Source organism: Phacochoerus africanus, chromosome 7 (assembly GCF_016906955.1).
Source record: "Phacochoerus africanus isolate WHEZ1 chromosome 7, ROS_Pafr_v1, whole genome shotgun sequence".
NCBI classification, from domain to species: domain Eukaryota; kingdom Metazoa; phylum Chordata; class Mammalia; order Artiodactyla; family Suidae; genus Phacochoerus; species Phacochoerus africanus.
Genome location: NC_062550.1, coordinates 19,583,804 through 19,600,061, shown reverse-complemented (window position 1 = coordinate 19,600,061; position 16,258 = coordinate 19,583,804). Strand labels below are relative to the sequence as shown.

Below are 16,258 nucleotides of genomic sequence, written 5' to 3'. Positions count from 1 at the left end.
GGGTTGAGAGGAGGGGCCGGGCGAGCCCAGGGGAGGTGGGGGCGGGGCGGGGCGGGGCGGGGGCGAGGAGGGGAGGGCGGGGGAGCGGCCCGGGTGGAGAGGGCCGGGGAAGGGGCGGGAGTTGGGGGAAGGGAGGGGCACTCGGGGAGGGAGGAGCAGGGAAAGGGGAGGGGAGCAAAGGCCTGCGAGGGAGGGCGCTGGGGGCGGGCGAGGGGAGGCGGGGGTGGGGGTGGGGGTCCTGCCTGCGGGGGGAGCCGGGGCGGCCCCTTGTCCGGCCACCCCCACTGCCCAGTCCCGCTCCCGCCCGCGGCGGCCGCAGCAGCCGCAGCAGTAGCGGCTCCAGGATGGTGAGTGCCGCTGCCCCCCAGCCCCGGCCTGTCGCCCCCGGCCTGCGCCCCGGCCCTGGGGCCGGACGTCCCCCCAGGCTGCGCACACTCACCTAGGACCCGGCCGGGATGCCGAGGTACGGGACCGCGGCCCCGGCGGGGGCAGGCGCGGGAGCGCGCGGGCGGGCCGGGGTCAAGGGGTGGTGACCGTTCGGTCGGGGTGTCCGGAGCTTTGTCCGCGGGCGCGGGGCAGTGCGAGGGCCGGAGAGGGCGGGGGCTGCGGGTCGCGGGGTTCAACGAGGCGGGGGTCGAAGGGCAAGGCCAGCGAGAGACCCGGGCGGGTGCGTGGGAGCCGAGGGTCACTCCCTGGGGGGGGAGGGGGCGGGCAAAGAAGGGGCTCTTCTCTCTGACGCCAACGGGCACCCTCTTCGCCGTTCCCCCTGGTGCGGAGGCTGCAGCAATAGCGAGCACTAGGCTCTGGGGGGAGCCTGCGGGATTGGGGGTGGGGAGCCAGGATTTGCGGGTTCGGGTCCCAGAAGGATCCAGTGTCCGGAGCCCCGAGGGCCGGCCCGAGGCCCCTCCCACTCCGTCAGGTCTTTGTCCAGCGGCCCCTGTGTGTGAGGGAGGGGGGGGGTGGGGACTGGGTTCCAGGCCCGGAGATTCCCCAGCATCGTGACGGGGCAGTGACAGGAGACTGAGGCCACTTGGGGCCCTGCGGGCCCTGCGACCCTCACACCCACACCCTGCCTTTCTTCTCTACTGGCCCGAGAGAGCTTAGCCCGCATCTCGGAGTCAGAGTGTTGCAGGAAGCCACATTTACCTTCACCCGTGGGTTATAGGCTGCCAGGGGGACCCTCTGAGCTCCCAGCTCTCTCTCATGAGCCCTTTAAACTTCCCCACTCTTGGTCTACACAGTGATTCCCTTGCTAAGGAAATCGCTTTATAGAAGGTCCTCTGCAAGGGTTGGGCACACAGTAAAGGTTGGGTGCTCAGCAAAGGTAGGTCTCCCTTCTCGACCCTTCCAGTCCCGGTGGCCTCTCCGGCGGAGGAGATCTGGAAAAGGGGCTGTGCGAGGGCGAGCGTGAGCGGCCTGGAGCCTGCGCCCAGCAGCGGCCGGGAGCCTGGAGCGCAGGGGTGGGTGGACGGGTGGGTGGGCTGTTAAAGGGACGGTCACTAAATCAGGATTAGGCCGTGGGGCTGTCAGGCTGCCAGGCCCTGTCTCCATGGATACCTAATTTGGAGGAGAATAGAGGACGGAAGAATGTTTGTGTTGTCGTACGCCAGGGCCGCCAGGGCCGCAGCGGCTGAGCGGACCTCAGCCCTCGGCCAGGCAGCGAGAAATGGCAACCCGGTTCGAATCCCACTCTGGCCTTCCGCGGGGCAGGAGACCTTCTCGGTGCTCGGGATCCAGAGCCTTCCCTGTGGAGTCGCTGGAGTGGGCCAGATCGTGCCGTGGTCCAAAGAACTCTGACCCTGCACAGGGAGCCCGAGACCCACCCAGAGTTCAACCCGAACCCCCGTGCGTCCTTCTGGGAACGGCCGGACTGGGGTTCTCCCGAGCCCCCATCCAGGAATTCCGAGCCGGGAGCAAACGCCGTTCTCTGCTGTGCAGTGGCCCGGGGAGGACAGTCGGACCGGGCAGCTCAGTACTTGGCGCTGCGGGACCCAGCCTCGCGCGGGTACCAGGCGGCCGCCGGAGCGGCGGGGCAGGGGGCGGGGCGGGACTTCCTGGGGTGGGCGAGAAAGGGGCGGGGCCTGCCGCCGGCCTCACTCCGCTGGTGACAGGCCTCGTAAATCCCCCTCTCCCGTATTTAGCGCTGTTTCATTAATTTCCACTTGATTCCAGTGGTGTTCCCAACAGCCACCCCTGTCAGGAGCGACCCTCGTGCTCTCCCAGTAGTATATTCTCAGGAGAGCCCTCTTGGGGCTAAAAGGAATTAGCTTTGTGGGGCAGTGGAGTTGCCCGACACCCCCCACTTTTCAGGGGACCCCCATCTCCCCGGGAGCAGAAGAGGAGGGCAGAGAGACACAGGGATGTGTTGGGCCTGCGGGGGCCTGCGGGATTTTCTGGCTGTGGCGTAAAGGTGGGCTGGGCTGAGGATCCCGTGGGTGGACAATTCCAGTGCGCAGACTGGAGCGGGGCAGGAGAGGGACCAGACCGGATTGTGTTGTTCTAAGAGCCTTTTCCTGCCTTCCTCCTGGTCATCCATGGCCACAGCTTTTTATGGAGCAAGCATCCCCTCCCCTCCCCTCCCTGGGCTGCAGCTTTATTGCTGAGACCTCAGACTCTCCACGCAATTTCACGCCTCTCTGCCTTTGCTCTTGCTGTTCCCTCAGCCAAATGCCTTCCCATTGTCCCTGTCTCTCCACAACCTCCTCATTCTTCAAGGCCCAACTCAGATGCCACACTTCCCCCATGTAGCCTCCCCAGAGCCCCCAGCTCTTGTCACTTGCTCCTCCCTGCATGTTCTAGCCCTGCACCTGTGCCTCCCATCAGCCTCTGTGGCTGAGTCCACACTAGGCTTTTCCTCCTGGAGGACAGGGCTGGAGCGCAAACTTCCCTGTCCCCCATCCCCACTGGGCTTGGCACAGGGCCTGGCACCTTGTGGGTGCTCCGTAAATATTTGTTGGCTGAATGAAAGGGCTTTCTTTCTTTCTTTCTTTCTTTCTTTCTTTCTTTCTTTCTTTCTTTTTCTTTTCTTTCTTTTCTTTCTTTCTTTCTAAGGGCAGCCTGCGAAGCATGGCATCCGGACACTTTCAGGCAAATAGCTCTGTGCTCCTGGGTGGGTGGAGACCCCTGGGTGGGTCTCTTCCTCCTCCTCCTTGCTGACCCTCCCCCCACCCCAAGTCCGGGGAGGACTTTGCCCCTTCCTTTCCCCACAGGCCAGCATTCTTTCCCTGCCATTATCATCCTGTTAAACAGAGAGGCCAGTCAGGATCCATATGGATCACATTAACAATTGCTTATTATCTGGGCCAAGGCTGCCCCCACTCTCCACCCCCAGCTCCTACTGCTGCAGTTGCTGGACCCTTAGGAGCCCAGCCTCCCTGCCTCCCCCTCCCCCACCATCGGTCCGTCAGGGAGGGCAGGGGCTAGGCTGGTCTCCTGACTCTCCCTCTGCCTTCTCGTGGAACTTGCCGCTTGTGGACTCGGTTGGCAGTTAATGATGCCTGTACCTGATTTACCGAAAACCCGGTTCCCCGCAGGACCTTGGCTCAGTGATGTTCCAGGGCTGCCACAGGGAGAGGGGGCCCTGAGGCCAGGTACACCTGCGGTCAGCAATACCAAGAGCCTTGGCCTTCCAGTGGGCTGGGGTGAACCCCACTAGGCCGACCATGGGGTGTAGTGGTGTCTCCTGCCATCTCAGCCCTGGGCTGGCCCTGCTCCCTTTGGGAGCTGGCAGGCTAGTGAGCAAGAGCAAGGCAGGAGAGACCTTGCCGGGCTGTGTGGGTCCCGAGCCATGTACTGCAGTCAAAGAAGCAAGAAATCCAAGTTTCCAGAGTGGCTGCTGAGTCGGTCTTGAAGGATGAGGACTGGAATTTATGTTTAAATGCAGAAAGCCCAAGAATACTAGGAGTGGAAGGGATTGTCAAGATTGCCCAGGCTTGGGTCCATAACTGTTTTTTGATTTACAGACCCCGTAGAGGAAGGACAAAAGCCGTCCCCAGAAAAATGCACTCCATCAATCAATACCAGGCTTTGTGTTCTACTTTGGAGGGTTCCTAGACCCCCTGAACCCACAGGAAGCCCGCGTCCAGAAACCCTCGCCCTAGTCCAAGTCCCCCTGAAGTGCCAGGAGCAGAGTGGGGCCTGCAGCCTGGGCCTCCTGCCCTCTCCTCTGTGGCAGGTGGACAGGATGAGCTATGAGACCAGGGGTATCAGACGGAGCTGTCGGGGCTGGCTTTGAGTGGGAAAGGTTCAGACTGCCTGGGTTGGGTATGGGCTAGTCGTCTCATCTCTGTGTCCCCTGCAGAGAGGATGTCCGGGGTTGTTTGTTTCAGGACCCACTCATTCAGGAACAAGGCTGCAGGGCAAGAAAGTCTAGCTCTTCTCTGAGCATTCTTTTAAGTGTCTTGATGAAGCATGGCTAACACATAGCGCTTATTGCATATTCTGTATCTCATCTGTGAAATGGGACTGATCTTGGTGCCGTCCTCATAAGCATTATCCTGGGGATGAAATGAGGCAGGCGCTGGGAGCCCTGTGTCCTAGTCTTGAAAGACTGTGGGCCTGTGAGGCCCTAGTCGGAAGTGCAGAGACAGTGCTCAGGGCTCTAGAGATTTTCTGTGACTTATAATGAGGTTTTGTCCTGATAAATCCATCAGAAGTTGAAAATATTATAAGTCATGTGTTCCCATTGTGGCTCAGTGGGTTAAGGACCCGATGATGCCTCTGTGAGGATGTAGGTTCGATCTCCGGCCTCATTCGTTGGGTTAAGGATCTGGCGTTGTGGCATGCTATGGTGTAGGTCACAGATGCGGCTCGGATCTGGCGTTGCTGTGGCCGTGGCGTAGGCCATAGCAGCCGCTTCCATTCGGGGCCCGGGAACTTGCATCTGGCAGAGGTGCGGCCATTAAAAAGAAAAGATATTGTCAAAGATGCATTTAATACACCTAACCTACTGAACCTCAGAGCTTAGCCTAGCCTACCTTACAGGTGCTCCGTATACTTACATTAGCCTACAGCGGGGCAAAATCATCTAACACGAAGCGTATTTTATAATAAAGTGGTCGATATTGCGTATAAGTCATGAAAGACGGTACTGCAAGGGAAAAACAGAATGGCTTGATGGTGCAGAATGGCTGTGAGTGTTTCTGCTGTTTAGCCTCGTGATTGCCCGGCTGACTGGGAGCTGCAGCTCACTGCCACGGCCCAGCAGGGGATCACACGTGGGTTGTACCTCGCTAGCCCAGGAAAAGATCAAAACTCACGATTCAAAGTACAATTTCTAGGAGTTCCCGTCGTGGCTCAGTGGTTAATGAATCCAACGAGGAATGATGAGGTTGTAGGTTCGATCCCTGGCCTTGCTCAGTGGGTTGGGGATCTGGCGTTGCTGGGAGCTGCGGTGCAAGTTGCAGGTGCTGTGGCTGTGGCCTAGGCTGGCAGCTACACCTCCGATTAGACCCCTAGCCTGGGAACCTCCATAGGCCGCAGGTGTGGCCCTAAAGAGACAAAAAGACAAAAAAAAAAAAAGGTACAATTTCTACTGAATGTGTATCTCACCATAGTGAAGTCAAACTGTCTCAAGTCAAACCATCGTGAGTTGGGACTGTCCGTGAGTGCTGTTGATGTGGGCGTTTTCCTGCTTGGTCCAGCCAAGGAGAGGGGACTGTGATGGGAACTACCCAGGCACCTCTCTCTCTTTTCCTTCGGTACCAAGGGGATGGACAGTCAAGCCGGGCAATTCACCTTGGGAACTGGTGGTAGGGTGGGGAGTGCTCAGTGAATGGGAACATTGGGCAGTGGCCCCGGGTCAGCCTCTAAAGGCCCCAACCCCAGTTTATAAGGACCCTTCATGCCCCCTCCCCAAGGAGCCAAGCCCTGGGCTGCAGTGACCCTGCCCCTAATCAGATCTCACTGCCCTGGACAAGTTTGGATCTCAACATCTTCATCTGCAAAATGGGGATAAGAACCCTAGCGAGTCCATAGAGGCCGTGGTTCCACACAGCATGCCCTTTGTCCTTGAGGGACATGCCTGCCTCCAGTGACCTGCGCAGTGACTCAGAACCCAGGGACTGCAGAAAGCCACCTCCCAGTGTAGGAGCAGGGAGAGAAAGAGAACATGTGTGTGACCGTTCTGGGCCACTGCAGGGCTTGCCCAGGCCATCCTTGAAGCTGTCTCCATACTAGAGTCAAGGCAGAGAGTGAGGCTCAGAAGACAGGCAAGAGGAGAGCCAGCCTGGCTGCCTCTGGAACCGGGGGGTGAGGGGGTGGGTGGAAGCCCGCCTCCCCCTACCTCCCCTCTCTGCCTGGCAGACTCAGGCCACCCGGTCCCCAGCCAGATGCTGGGTTAAGCAGTCGGGGGTGAATGGGGAGACGGGACACAGAGGCTGCATTTTACACTAACAAACCACTGCTGAGCACCTGCCGGGCCCCAGCACTGTGCCCGGTCCGGGGTGTACCTCAGCCAGGCTCCAGAGGGTGCCCAGCCAGGGCCGGGATTCCTGGGCCCCTGAGTCTCCCCAGAGGCACCTGCATACCAGGTCCTAAGTGGGGCTTTCCTGCCTCGGATCTCCTGTAACTAACCCTCAGCTTCCCATGTGGCCGGGGAGGGGCAGAGCACATCCCCCGCCCTGGCGCTGTTTGCCACCATCACCGCACACTTGGCAGGGCGCTGAGCCAGGCCCAGCTCTTTTATCTTCCTGGCCTTTCTTCCTACGAGCCTGATTTCTGATGTGGTCCCATCTTCAAGTGGCTCACAAGACAGTCAGGGAGCAGCGACCTGGGAAAAGGACGGGCTCGGCTTTTAGAACGCCTCTCCTTGTTTTCCCTGCATAGAAGGGAGCCGCTGAGGGTGCTCGAGCTGGTGAGGGGCACACTCCGAGCAGTGGGCAGGACCCAGGACGGGATGGACAGGAGAGACTCGGGGGAAAGACCAGTTCCGTCACAGCAGGGCCTTGCATCATTGGCAGAGTCCCGAGCAGGCTTCTTTTTCCTGAGGGAGGCTGTTCAGAGGTGACAGAGGCCCTGTGCAGTGGGAATGAGGAAACTGGGAGGGTCCACCTGCTGCTGGCTGGCCTCTTGGGCCTTTGGATGCTTGAGAGTCTGGGGGTGTGTGATCTTCTTTCTAGACCAGTGGGGTAAGAAAACTGGCAAGATTTGGGTTGCACTGAAAAAAGGTGCTACTCCCCCCTACCCCCCCCCCTACACACCCCGCCTCCTCCACCATGTGCTTCCACCCCATCCGGGCTACCAGGGGGGATCGCCCCTCCCACCCAGCTCCTCAGAGAGACAGCAGACACTGGTGGCTGGGCACTCACCCTCTAGGATGGAGCTCCTTTTCCAGACGGCCCGTGTCCTGTGTGGGATGGCCATTCTCATGTCATCATCTTCCATACTGAAGCCCTCTTCTGGCCAGAGTTTTGGAGTCTGGGCTCCTGGTTGGGAAAGACGGAGGTGTCTCATTGGGGTGGGTATTCAGGAGCTCAGTTTGGGACTTGTTGGCTTTGCATTGCTTATGAGACCCTAAGTGGGGATGACCAGAAAAACTGCAGAGAGAGGGGCGGGGTCTGTCAGTGACTGCTGGGAGTGCCCCTCCTAGTAGACAGCCTCTCTGTGTTGAATGCCTCTACTGATGGGGAGCTCATCACTTCCGGAGACAACCTACATGTTCTCCGACAGCTAACATGAAGCCAAAAATCTCTCACGGTCGATTCACCTTGTTGGAGGAGAGGACGGGGCAGAAGGGGAAGGAGGGGAGGGCCTTTGCAGAGCTGCAAAGTTGACCACCCAAAGGTGGTTCCAGTATTCGCAGATATTTGATGCCCAGGAGTCTCTCTCCCTCTGAGTCAACCCCCCATTTCCTGGTCATGGTCTGCACTGCCCTACCTCTCTGACCAGGGCATAGCTGTGACTGTAACCAGTATCTGGGGTCTCAGACCTGCACAGACTTACTTGGTGCCACGAGGAAGACGCGCTAAGGTCTGGGATTTGTGGCTGGGTGTGGGGGAGGGGCAGGGGGTGAGGGTGGTGGGAATCCACAGACCTCTCTTTCCTTAGCTCGCAGATGAACAGTGACATCCAATTCTTCTTCTTTTCTTTCTTTCTTTTTTTTTTGCTTTTTAGGACCACATCCGTGGCATATGGAGGTTCCCAGACTAGGAGTCAAATCGGAGCTGTTGTTGCCAGCCTACACCACAGCCACAGCAACGCGACCTACACCACAGCTCACGGCAACGCTGGGTCCTTAGCCCACTGAGCGAGGCCAGGGATCCACCCTGTGTCCTCATGGATGCTACCAGTCAGATTCGTTTCTTCTGCGCCACGGCGGGAACTCGGCCAACATCCATTTCTTAAGCAAGAGGAAGAAAAGCATCTGGAGCCAGTCTGCCCCGACGGGTGGCACCATGCCCTAGCTTGGCGTCCTTGACAAGTTGGCTGTGCCTCAGTTTCCCCCTCTGTAACACAGGAGTCCATCACCCCTCCTTCCTGGGGTTACTGCGAGGGTACAATGAGCTTGTGTGTGTCAAACGCTTACAGCAGTGCGTGGCACGTGCGTTGGGGCCCTAGACCCAAGCAGACAAGAGCTGCTGTGGTTGTTCAGCTTTTGCCTGGCACCGTCCCTCCAATTTCTCGTTCTTTCTCGGTTCCTGTGGCCCTGCAGGTGAAGGGGGCCACCCACTTGAGGACAGCCCTGCCCACTCACGCCCAGGTAGACCGGCCAGGCTGCATAGCTGGAGTTACTCAGCTCGGCACCCCCGGGGCTAGGAAGGGACCAGGAGAGGGCAGAGGCAGACGCTGGGGCCTGGGGACACCTGGGTGGACTGCCCGGGCCTGCTTTCTTCCCTCTGCTCAGGCCTGGCCCTGTGGGGGTGTGTCTCTCACCCACCCCCGCACTCAGGGAGGGGGCATATTGGGGGCCTCGGAACATAGGATCACCCAGACTTTAAAGCTAAGCTTTTTGGAGGTCACAGGCCACCAAAGTGACTGAGGGCAACCCTTGGATCCTAAATCTGGCTGGGAGGAGGGGGTGGGATCCGAGCCGGGGGGGCTTATCTCTTGGGCTGAGACCTGTGGTCCACGATCCCCAGGAAATCCATGAGCAGAGCTGTGTTCCAATGTTATTAATTCTTTTTGTAGCCTCAGGGAGTTAAATAATTTTATCCCCCTACCCAACTTTATTGAGCTATAAGTGGCAAACGAGTCCCATGTATTATTTTTTTAATTGAAATATAATTGATATGTAACGTTGGGTTAGTCTCAGGTGTACGGCATAATGATTTGATATCTGTGTATATTATGGACTGATCACCGCAGTAAGTCTGGCTAACATCTGTCAGGATACATAGCTACAATTTTTTTCCTTGTGTATTTTTATCTTGTGCGTTGAAGAGGGAATAAGGCACAGGTTTACCAGACTGCACAAGAGGTCTGCCTACAAGCTAATAAATAGCCCTGACCTCCTGCCCCTCCCTCAGCCATGCAGGGCCAAGTCCTCCAGATGGACCCCAGGCTTGCCAGGGTGGGCCCAGAGACCCCGGCCCTGGGCCAGTTTTCAGACAACCGCCTAATTCAAATCACCAGTGAGTCCAGCCTGTGTTTGAGGGTCCCTGGGAGCAGCCTGTGAAGGTGAGGAAGTGAGTGTGTGGGGGGTCCTGCTATCCACTGGGCTCAGGTCATAATCCCCTCCTAGCAGCCTGTCGGGGGAACTAAATGACATCGTGGAGATCAAGCCCCCGGCCCGGGAGGCAATGGTCTCGGGGGTGGGGGGGGAGCCCGAGCCACCGAGCCCTCAGAAAGCACAGACATAGGGTGAGCCCCCACCCCACCCTTGCCCTTTCTGTCCTGTCTCAGGGCCCAGGAGTTCAAGTCCACTCTAACCTTCTCTAAAGCAGCTCAAGTCATGAGAAGAGGGCGTAGCGGGGTGGGCTATGCTGCCCTTAAAGCAGCTACCAGCCCTGAAGACTCGCCTTATTTGGCTTGGATGAAAACTCTACTTGCTCCGTATGGCTCATCTCAAGCAGGCATGGGGAGAAGCAAATTGGTTTTCCTCACCTTTATTGAGGGGCAAGTGGCTGATAGTCTGGAACCTTCCGGAGCTATAGGTGGTTTAAAAGAGGATGCCTAGGAGTTCCCCTGTGGCTCAGCAGTTTAAGGATCTGGCATTGTCCCTGATGTGGCTCTGGTTACTGTTGTGGTGTGTGTTCAATCCCTGGCCCAGGAACTTCTGAATGCTGTGGGTGTGGCCAAAAAAACCTACATAGGAGTTCCCACTGTGGCTCAGCAGGTTAAGAACCCGACTAGTATCCAGGAGGATGCAGGTTCCATCTCTGGCCTCGCTCAGTGGATTGAAGATCTGGCCTTGCTGCAAGCCATGGTGTAGGCTGGCAGCTGCAGCTCCCATTAGACCCCTAGCCTGGGAACCTCCACATGCTGCGGGTTTGGCCCTAAAAGGACAAAAAAACTCTCACAAAAATAAAAGAGGATGTCTGTTGGAGTTCCTGCTGTGGCCCAGTGGGTTAAGCATCCAACTACAGTGGCTTGGGTCACTGTGGAGGTGCGGGTTTGATCCCCAGCGCAAGTGCAGTGGGTTAAAGGATCCAGTGTTGCCACAGCTGCGGCATAGGTTGCAACTGAAGCTCAGATTCAATCCTTGGCTGGGGAACTTCCTTATGTCTCTTGTGCGGCCATAAAGAAAAAAAAAGTGGGAGTTCCCTTTGTGGCTCAGTGGTTATTGAACCCCACTAGGATCCATGAGGATGCGGGTTTGATCCCTGGTCTCACTCAGTGGGTTAAGGATCCAGCATTGCCATGAGCTGTGGTGTGTAGGTCACAGATGTGGCTCGGATCTGGTGTTGTTGCTGTGGTGTAGGCTGGCAGCTGTAGTTCTGATTGGACCCCCTAGCCTGGGAACTTCCACATGCCACAGGTGCGGCTCTAAAAAAAAAAAAAAAAAAAGAGAATAAAGAGAAAAGAAAAAAAGAGGATGCCTGTTAACCAGAATGGTTTTCTGTTGCTGAAATTTCAGGCAGCCTAAGTGGAGCAAACGAAACTGAGGCAGGTGGAGACAAATTGGGTTTTCTTTGGGGGAAGGGGCAAGGGTGATGACTAGGCCAGTTCTTCGTACCTGGTTGTCCAGGGAGATGAGCTGGGGATAGAAACCTGTATCCCTGCCCCATCTTCCCGGATCTCCCCCAGCTGGGGGAAGTGGGGAGCTGGGATGGCTGGAAGGAAAGGGCTCTGAGCATCTCTCTACAGTGACAGCCACCCCGAGGAAGGTCAAGAGAAAACGTGGAGGGGCTGTTGGGAAGAAAGGGGCGGGCTGGAGAGTAGGGCTTCAGAGCTGGAAAAGTGATTAGTGGCTCTGATGAGGCTGAAGTCAGCCTGGCAGCCCCCGGGGCAGCACGGGAGAGAAAAAGAGCTGTCATTCGTGGAGGACAGACCTGATGAGCTCCCCCCCTCCCCCAAGGCAGCCAGATCACAGGGGTACAGGCAGGTTCCAAAGCACTTGGAATGGATGCCCCTCATGGGGGCAGGGGGAAGGGACTGAGTCTGCAGATACAGCAAGAGTGTTGGCTGCTTCTTTCTGGGTCTGGCACCCCAGGACCTTTTGCGAGAGTGGGGGAAGCCCAGGAGCCATCCCCAACCTCCTAGGGCAGTAGATGAGCCGTTTGATCAGTGAGTGTGTAAATTGGGATTTTATGGATCGCTTATTCACGGCTGGAGCTGGGGCCCCCAAATTCCTCTGTGCCCCAGAATGCTTAATCTAGTCCTGAGCTTTCCCCTGGGAGGGAAGGGAGGACAGCTCCCCACAGGCCCCCTCCCCTCCTGCTGCGTCTCCTCCCAAGGCCCCAGGCTTTGTCATTGCAGGTTGAGCGGTTCAAATGTGCTAATACACTCCCTGGGGGCTGCTGGGCAGTGGGACTTACCCTTCGGTGCTGTGATTGGTCAGAGAGACCATGGGGGGGGGGTGCCTGACAGCAGCTGGGAGAATGTGTGTGTGTGTATGTGTGTGTGTGTACGTGTGTGTGTGTGTGTGTGTGTGTGTGTGTGTGTACACACGCTTGCACTAAGCGCCTGTTTGAGGGGAGGGGGTTGGGGGGTGTCCATCCTGCCCAGACCACTGGGCAGAGACAAAGGATCTTCGTGCAGCCTGCCTCAAGGATTAAGTCCAGAACAAGCCACAGCCCTACCTGGTCAAGCTGGTTCGGGAACCCACCATCTCTGCATCATCTTATTACCTCTTGAAGCAGTGGGACTTCAGTGTGAGCTGAGTGGCTGGATGGATGAGTGACCACACGACTGACTGCATTTTTAACTGGCTTGCGTCTGCTGGAATAATTAGCATCTGTAGATGCCGAAATCTTCCCCTAAGATTCCCAAGTATCCCCCCTCCCCTCGCTGGGATTTGCTTTAGCCCAGGCTGGGCTGACACAAGGCCAGGCATGAAGGACTGGCCAGGCCTCAGGGGACACAGCTGTGACCCCCAGACGCTGTGGCCACTTGAGAGCGCTTTCTCTGTGGTCACGTTTTCCCGGCCGGCCCCCATCTGTCCTTGGGATCTGATGAGGATGAGGATGGTGGGCGAGGGGGGATGGGGGTTGAGCAGCTGATGGGGGAGGGAAGGAGCACAGCCTGAAGGGCCAGATGACAAACTGCCCTGTCCTGCTGTCCTCCGCTCCTCTTCAGCCTGCCCCTCCTCTCCCGGTGGCCAGCGGGACGGGCTGGGCTGCCGGGGGGGAGCGGCTGGTCCAGCTCGTGCGCCCTCCCTCCCTGGCTCCCGGGGAAGCTGGAGTCCTGAGGCCCGGAGCCTGAGTCCTAGGGATGTCTTACCTGCAGACCCTGAGAAGTCAGACTCCATTCAAGTTCAAGAGAAAGCCGTGTCGGGGGTTCCAGCTGCAGTGGGAGGCACCCCGGGGCTGCAGAACTGAGTCCTGGTTGGGATGAGAGCTGCGCTGTCCTGAAGCACTTTCTGCAGTGACAGGGATCTCTGTGTCCTTGCTGGCCATGTGGGTGCCACCGCCGCCACCACCACGTGTGACTAGTGAGCATTTTGAGCGTGGCTAGTGGATTCATTGCATTTCACTTTAATAATACATTTTAATTATTAAATAGTGAATAAGTAATCATAAATGATTTGACTTGTAAGTAATTAATACATTTTAATGAATTTAAATTTAAATAGCTCCCTGTGGCTAGTGATGTGGGCAGCACAGGATTAGGGGCTGTGTTCAGGCCTGGAAGCCAGGCTCTTGGATGGAGAGCCCTTCCTGCCCGTGTGACCTTGGGCAGGGTGCTTCTCTATGCAGTGTCCCCTCCCAATCTGTCAGATCGCCCCTGTCCCAGGGCAGATCATCTGCTCCTGTGGGTGGCTGAGTGGCCCTTGAGGGGTCCTGGCCCGTGAGGGGGCCCAATACACTGGGACAGAGAGACCAACAACCCAGGGTGGGAAAGGAGTGGCTGTACAGAGCTCTAGACTTTGAGGCATCTTAGAACTTCCTTGGGGGTGTCAGTCCTAGAAGGCTTGCTGGAAGAGGGAGCCAGGGGCAGGCTTAGGCTAGAGCCATGCCTGAGAGCCTAGCCCTGAGAGGGCCCTGTGTTTGGTGCCCAGGCATCTAGGCCAAGGCTATAGGGAGGGGCTGGCAGAATGGGCTGAGAGTCCCAGCTTCCCCGCTTACTAGCTGTCATGACCTTGGGAGAATGGCTCCCCCGTCTCAGCCTCTATCTGTTCTTCTGTAAAATGGGGAGAAGATGCTTCTCCTGCAGGGTAGTTGCTTTTTTTTTTTTTTGGGCTTTTTTTTTTGCTATTTCTTGGGCCGCTCTCGTGGCATATGGAGGTTCCCAGGCTAGGGGTCGAATCGGAGCTGTAGCTGCCAGCCTACGCCAGAGCCACAGCAAAGCAGGATCCGAGCCGAGTCTGCGACCTACGCCACAGCTCACGGCAACGCTGGATCGTTAACCCACTGAGCAAGGCCAGGGACCGAACCCGAAACCTCATGGTTCCTAGTCGGATTCGTTAACCACTGCGCCACGACGGGAACTCACTGCAGGGTAGTTGCAAGGAGGAAACCAAATGGTAATTATTAAAGTTCTTTGCAAATACTAGAAGGCAGGGAGAAAGGGAAGGTTTATCCTCAAGGGTGCTGGGCCCCTGGCCTGGCCTCTCAAGACGACAACAGATGGTCACAGCTTGTCTGTGGCCCTGACCGCGGACACAGGCAGGGATTTCTGCACTCTCCCCTCCCCCCAGCGCGTGTGCGCACACAGCCCAGATGGGGGCCCGCTTGGCCAGCCTCCTGCTGTTTGGCATTTGACATATGAGGAGTCCAGGGCCAGAGCACACCCACCGCCAGGCCACCCCCATCCCAGAGAGGAGCCAGGCTGGCGGGGAGGCCTCACCACCTCGAGGAAGCAGGATCCCCAGGGCCCTGATCTCTTTACCATGTGTCCGGTGGCCTTTGATGGGAATTCCATTGCCCCTTTTGTCCTCTCCCAGAGGCCTTGCGGGGGAGAGAGAAGGAGGAAGGTTTTTTTTTTTAGAAAGGAGGCCAGGTGGGGGTTCCTGGGGGCTGGGCTGGGTGCCCTTCAGCTCCACCAGATCAGGGCTGGGTATTTCCTCTGGGGTTCACAGACAGCAGCTCCCCTTCCAGGCACCCCCTCCCTGTCTACTCCTGAAGGAATTCCCTGGCTTTGCCTCTTGCCACCCTCAGCATCTCATGTGGGCTCAAATTTTGTCACTTGGACTTTTTTTTCTTTATTTGGACACAGGCTCTTTGCTCATCCATCCATCCATCCACTCTACAGAATCTATTAAGAACTTACTGTGTGCCAGGCACTATCCTAGGTGCTTGGACTATGACAGGGACAAAGTTCCTGCTGTGGTGCAGTGGGTTAAGAATCCAACTTTAGCGGCTCGGGTTGCTGTGGAGGTGTGGGTTTGATCCTCGGGCCTGGCACAGTGGGTCAAAGATTTCCAGCATTGCTGCAGCTATGGCCCAAGTCGAAGCTGTGGCTCAGATTTAATCCCTGGCCTGGGAACTTCCATGTGCCATCGTTGCGGCCATTAAAAAAAAAATTACCTGGAGTTCCCATCGTGGCTCAGTGGAAACGAATTTGACTAGCATCCATGAGGATGTGGGTTTGATCCCTGGCCTTGCTCAGTGGGTTAAGGATCCGGCGTTGCCATGAGCTGTCATGTAGGTCGCAGACACAGCTCAGATCCTGCATTGCTGCGGCTCTGGCATAGGCCGGCAGCTACAGCTCTGATTCTATCCTTACCCTGGGAACTTCCATAGGCCACAGGCTGGCCCTAAAAAGACCAAAAAAAAAAAAAAAAAAGAAAAAAGACCTGCTTTCATGCAACTTTCCAGTGGGTACTAGAAGATAAAGCGACAAGCAGGTTGGATTAGGGTGAGTGCCGCAGAGACCATCGGGTGGGGGGGCACAGCTGATGAGGTGACAGTTGAGCAGAGGCCTAAAGTGAGTGCTCAAGTGAGCCATGTGGAGATCTGGGGAAAGAGTGTCCCAGGGCCAGGGCGCAGCCAGGCCAGGACGTCCGAGGTGAGAGCACAGCCAGTGTGGGGGAGCTGTGAGGAAGCCAGTGTGACTGGAGGGCAGGCAGCAGGGGACGCTGGCCGGAGGGGAGGGGGCAGCAGATCAGTAGGACGAGGTCAGCCACTGTGCAGACTCCAGCTTTGATTCTCAGGGAGATAGGGGCCCCTGGAAGCTTCTGGGTAGAAGAATGACACAATCACACATGTTTGCAAAGGTCACTGCGGCTGCTGTGTGGTGACGAGAGAGTGGGGGTGGGGGATGAGGTGGGCGTGGGACGGGAGATGGGAGCTGCTGCTTCATCTGGGTGAGAGCCGTCGCCTGCGTGCTGAGAGGTGGCTGCAGGTGGCTGCAGTTCGGAGAGATGTGGCAGCCGGGGCCAGTCAGATTTGCTGGTTCGAGGTGTGAAAGAGAGACGTTAGAGATGACCCCAGGGTTTTTGGCCTGAGCACCTAGAAAGGCTGAGGCCGCATTTCCTGAGCTGGAGACCCAGAGGGCTGGGTTGGGGTGGGGCGAGCAAGTCAGACATGCCCGTTAACCATTCAAGGGGAAATGTCGGGAGGAAGGTGGACTCTGCCAGTGGGGTACGAGTGGAGGAGAACGAGGCTGGGGAGTCCTCCGTGCGCAGCTGATGGTCAAGGCCATGAGCCTGGATGGGGTCTCCAGGGAATTCATGTGGAGGGAAGGCTCTAAGAACTGAGCCCTAGGAGTTCCTCTCGTG

General features: G+C 57.5%; 1 protein-coding gene across 2 annotated transcripts in view; it reads left to right on the top strand.

Annotated features, from left to right (window-relative positions):
• The first annotated feature begins 261 nt into the window (after nucleotides 1-261).
• Nucleotides 262-16,258, top strand: part of FIGNL2 (fidgetin like 2) — a 28,418-nt gene continuing 12,421 nt past the window's right edge. Inside the window, exon 1 of one of the 2 annotated variants that reach the window (XM_047786660.1) lies at nucleotides 262-347. The gene's annotated coding sequence lies outside the window, so the exon portion shown is untranslated. Of the gene's footprint in view, nucleotides 464-16,258 lie in introns of both variants that reach the window. The other variant, XM_047786659.1, reaches the window with a different exon arrangement.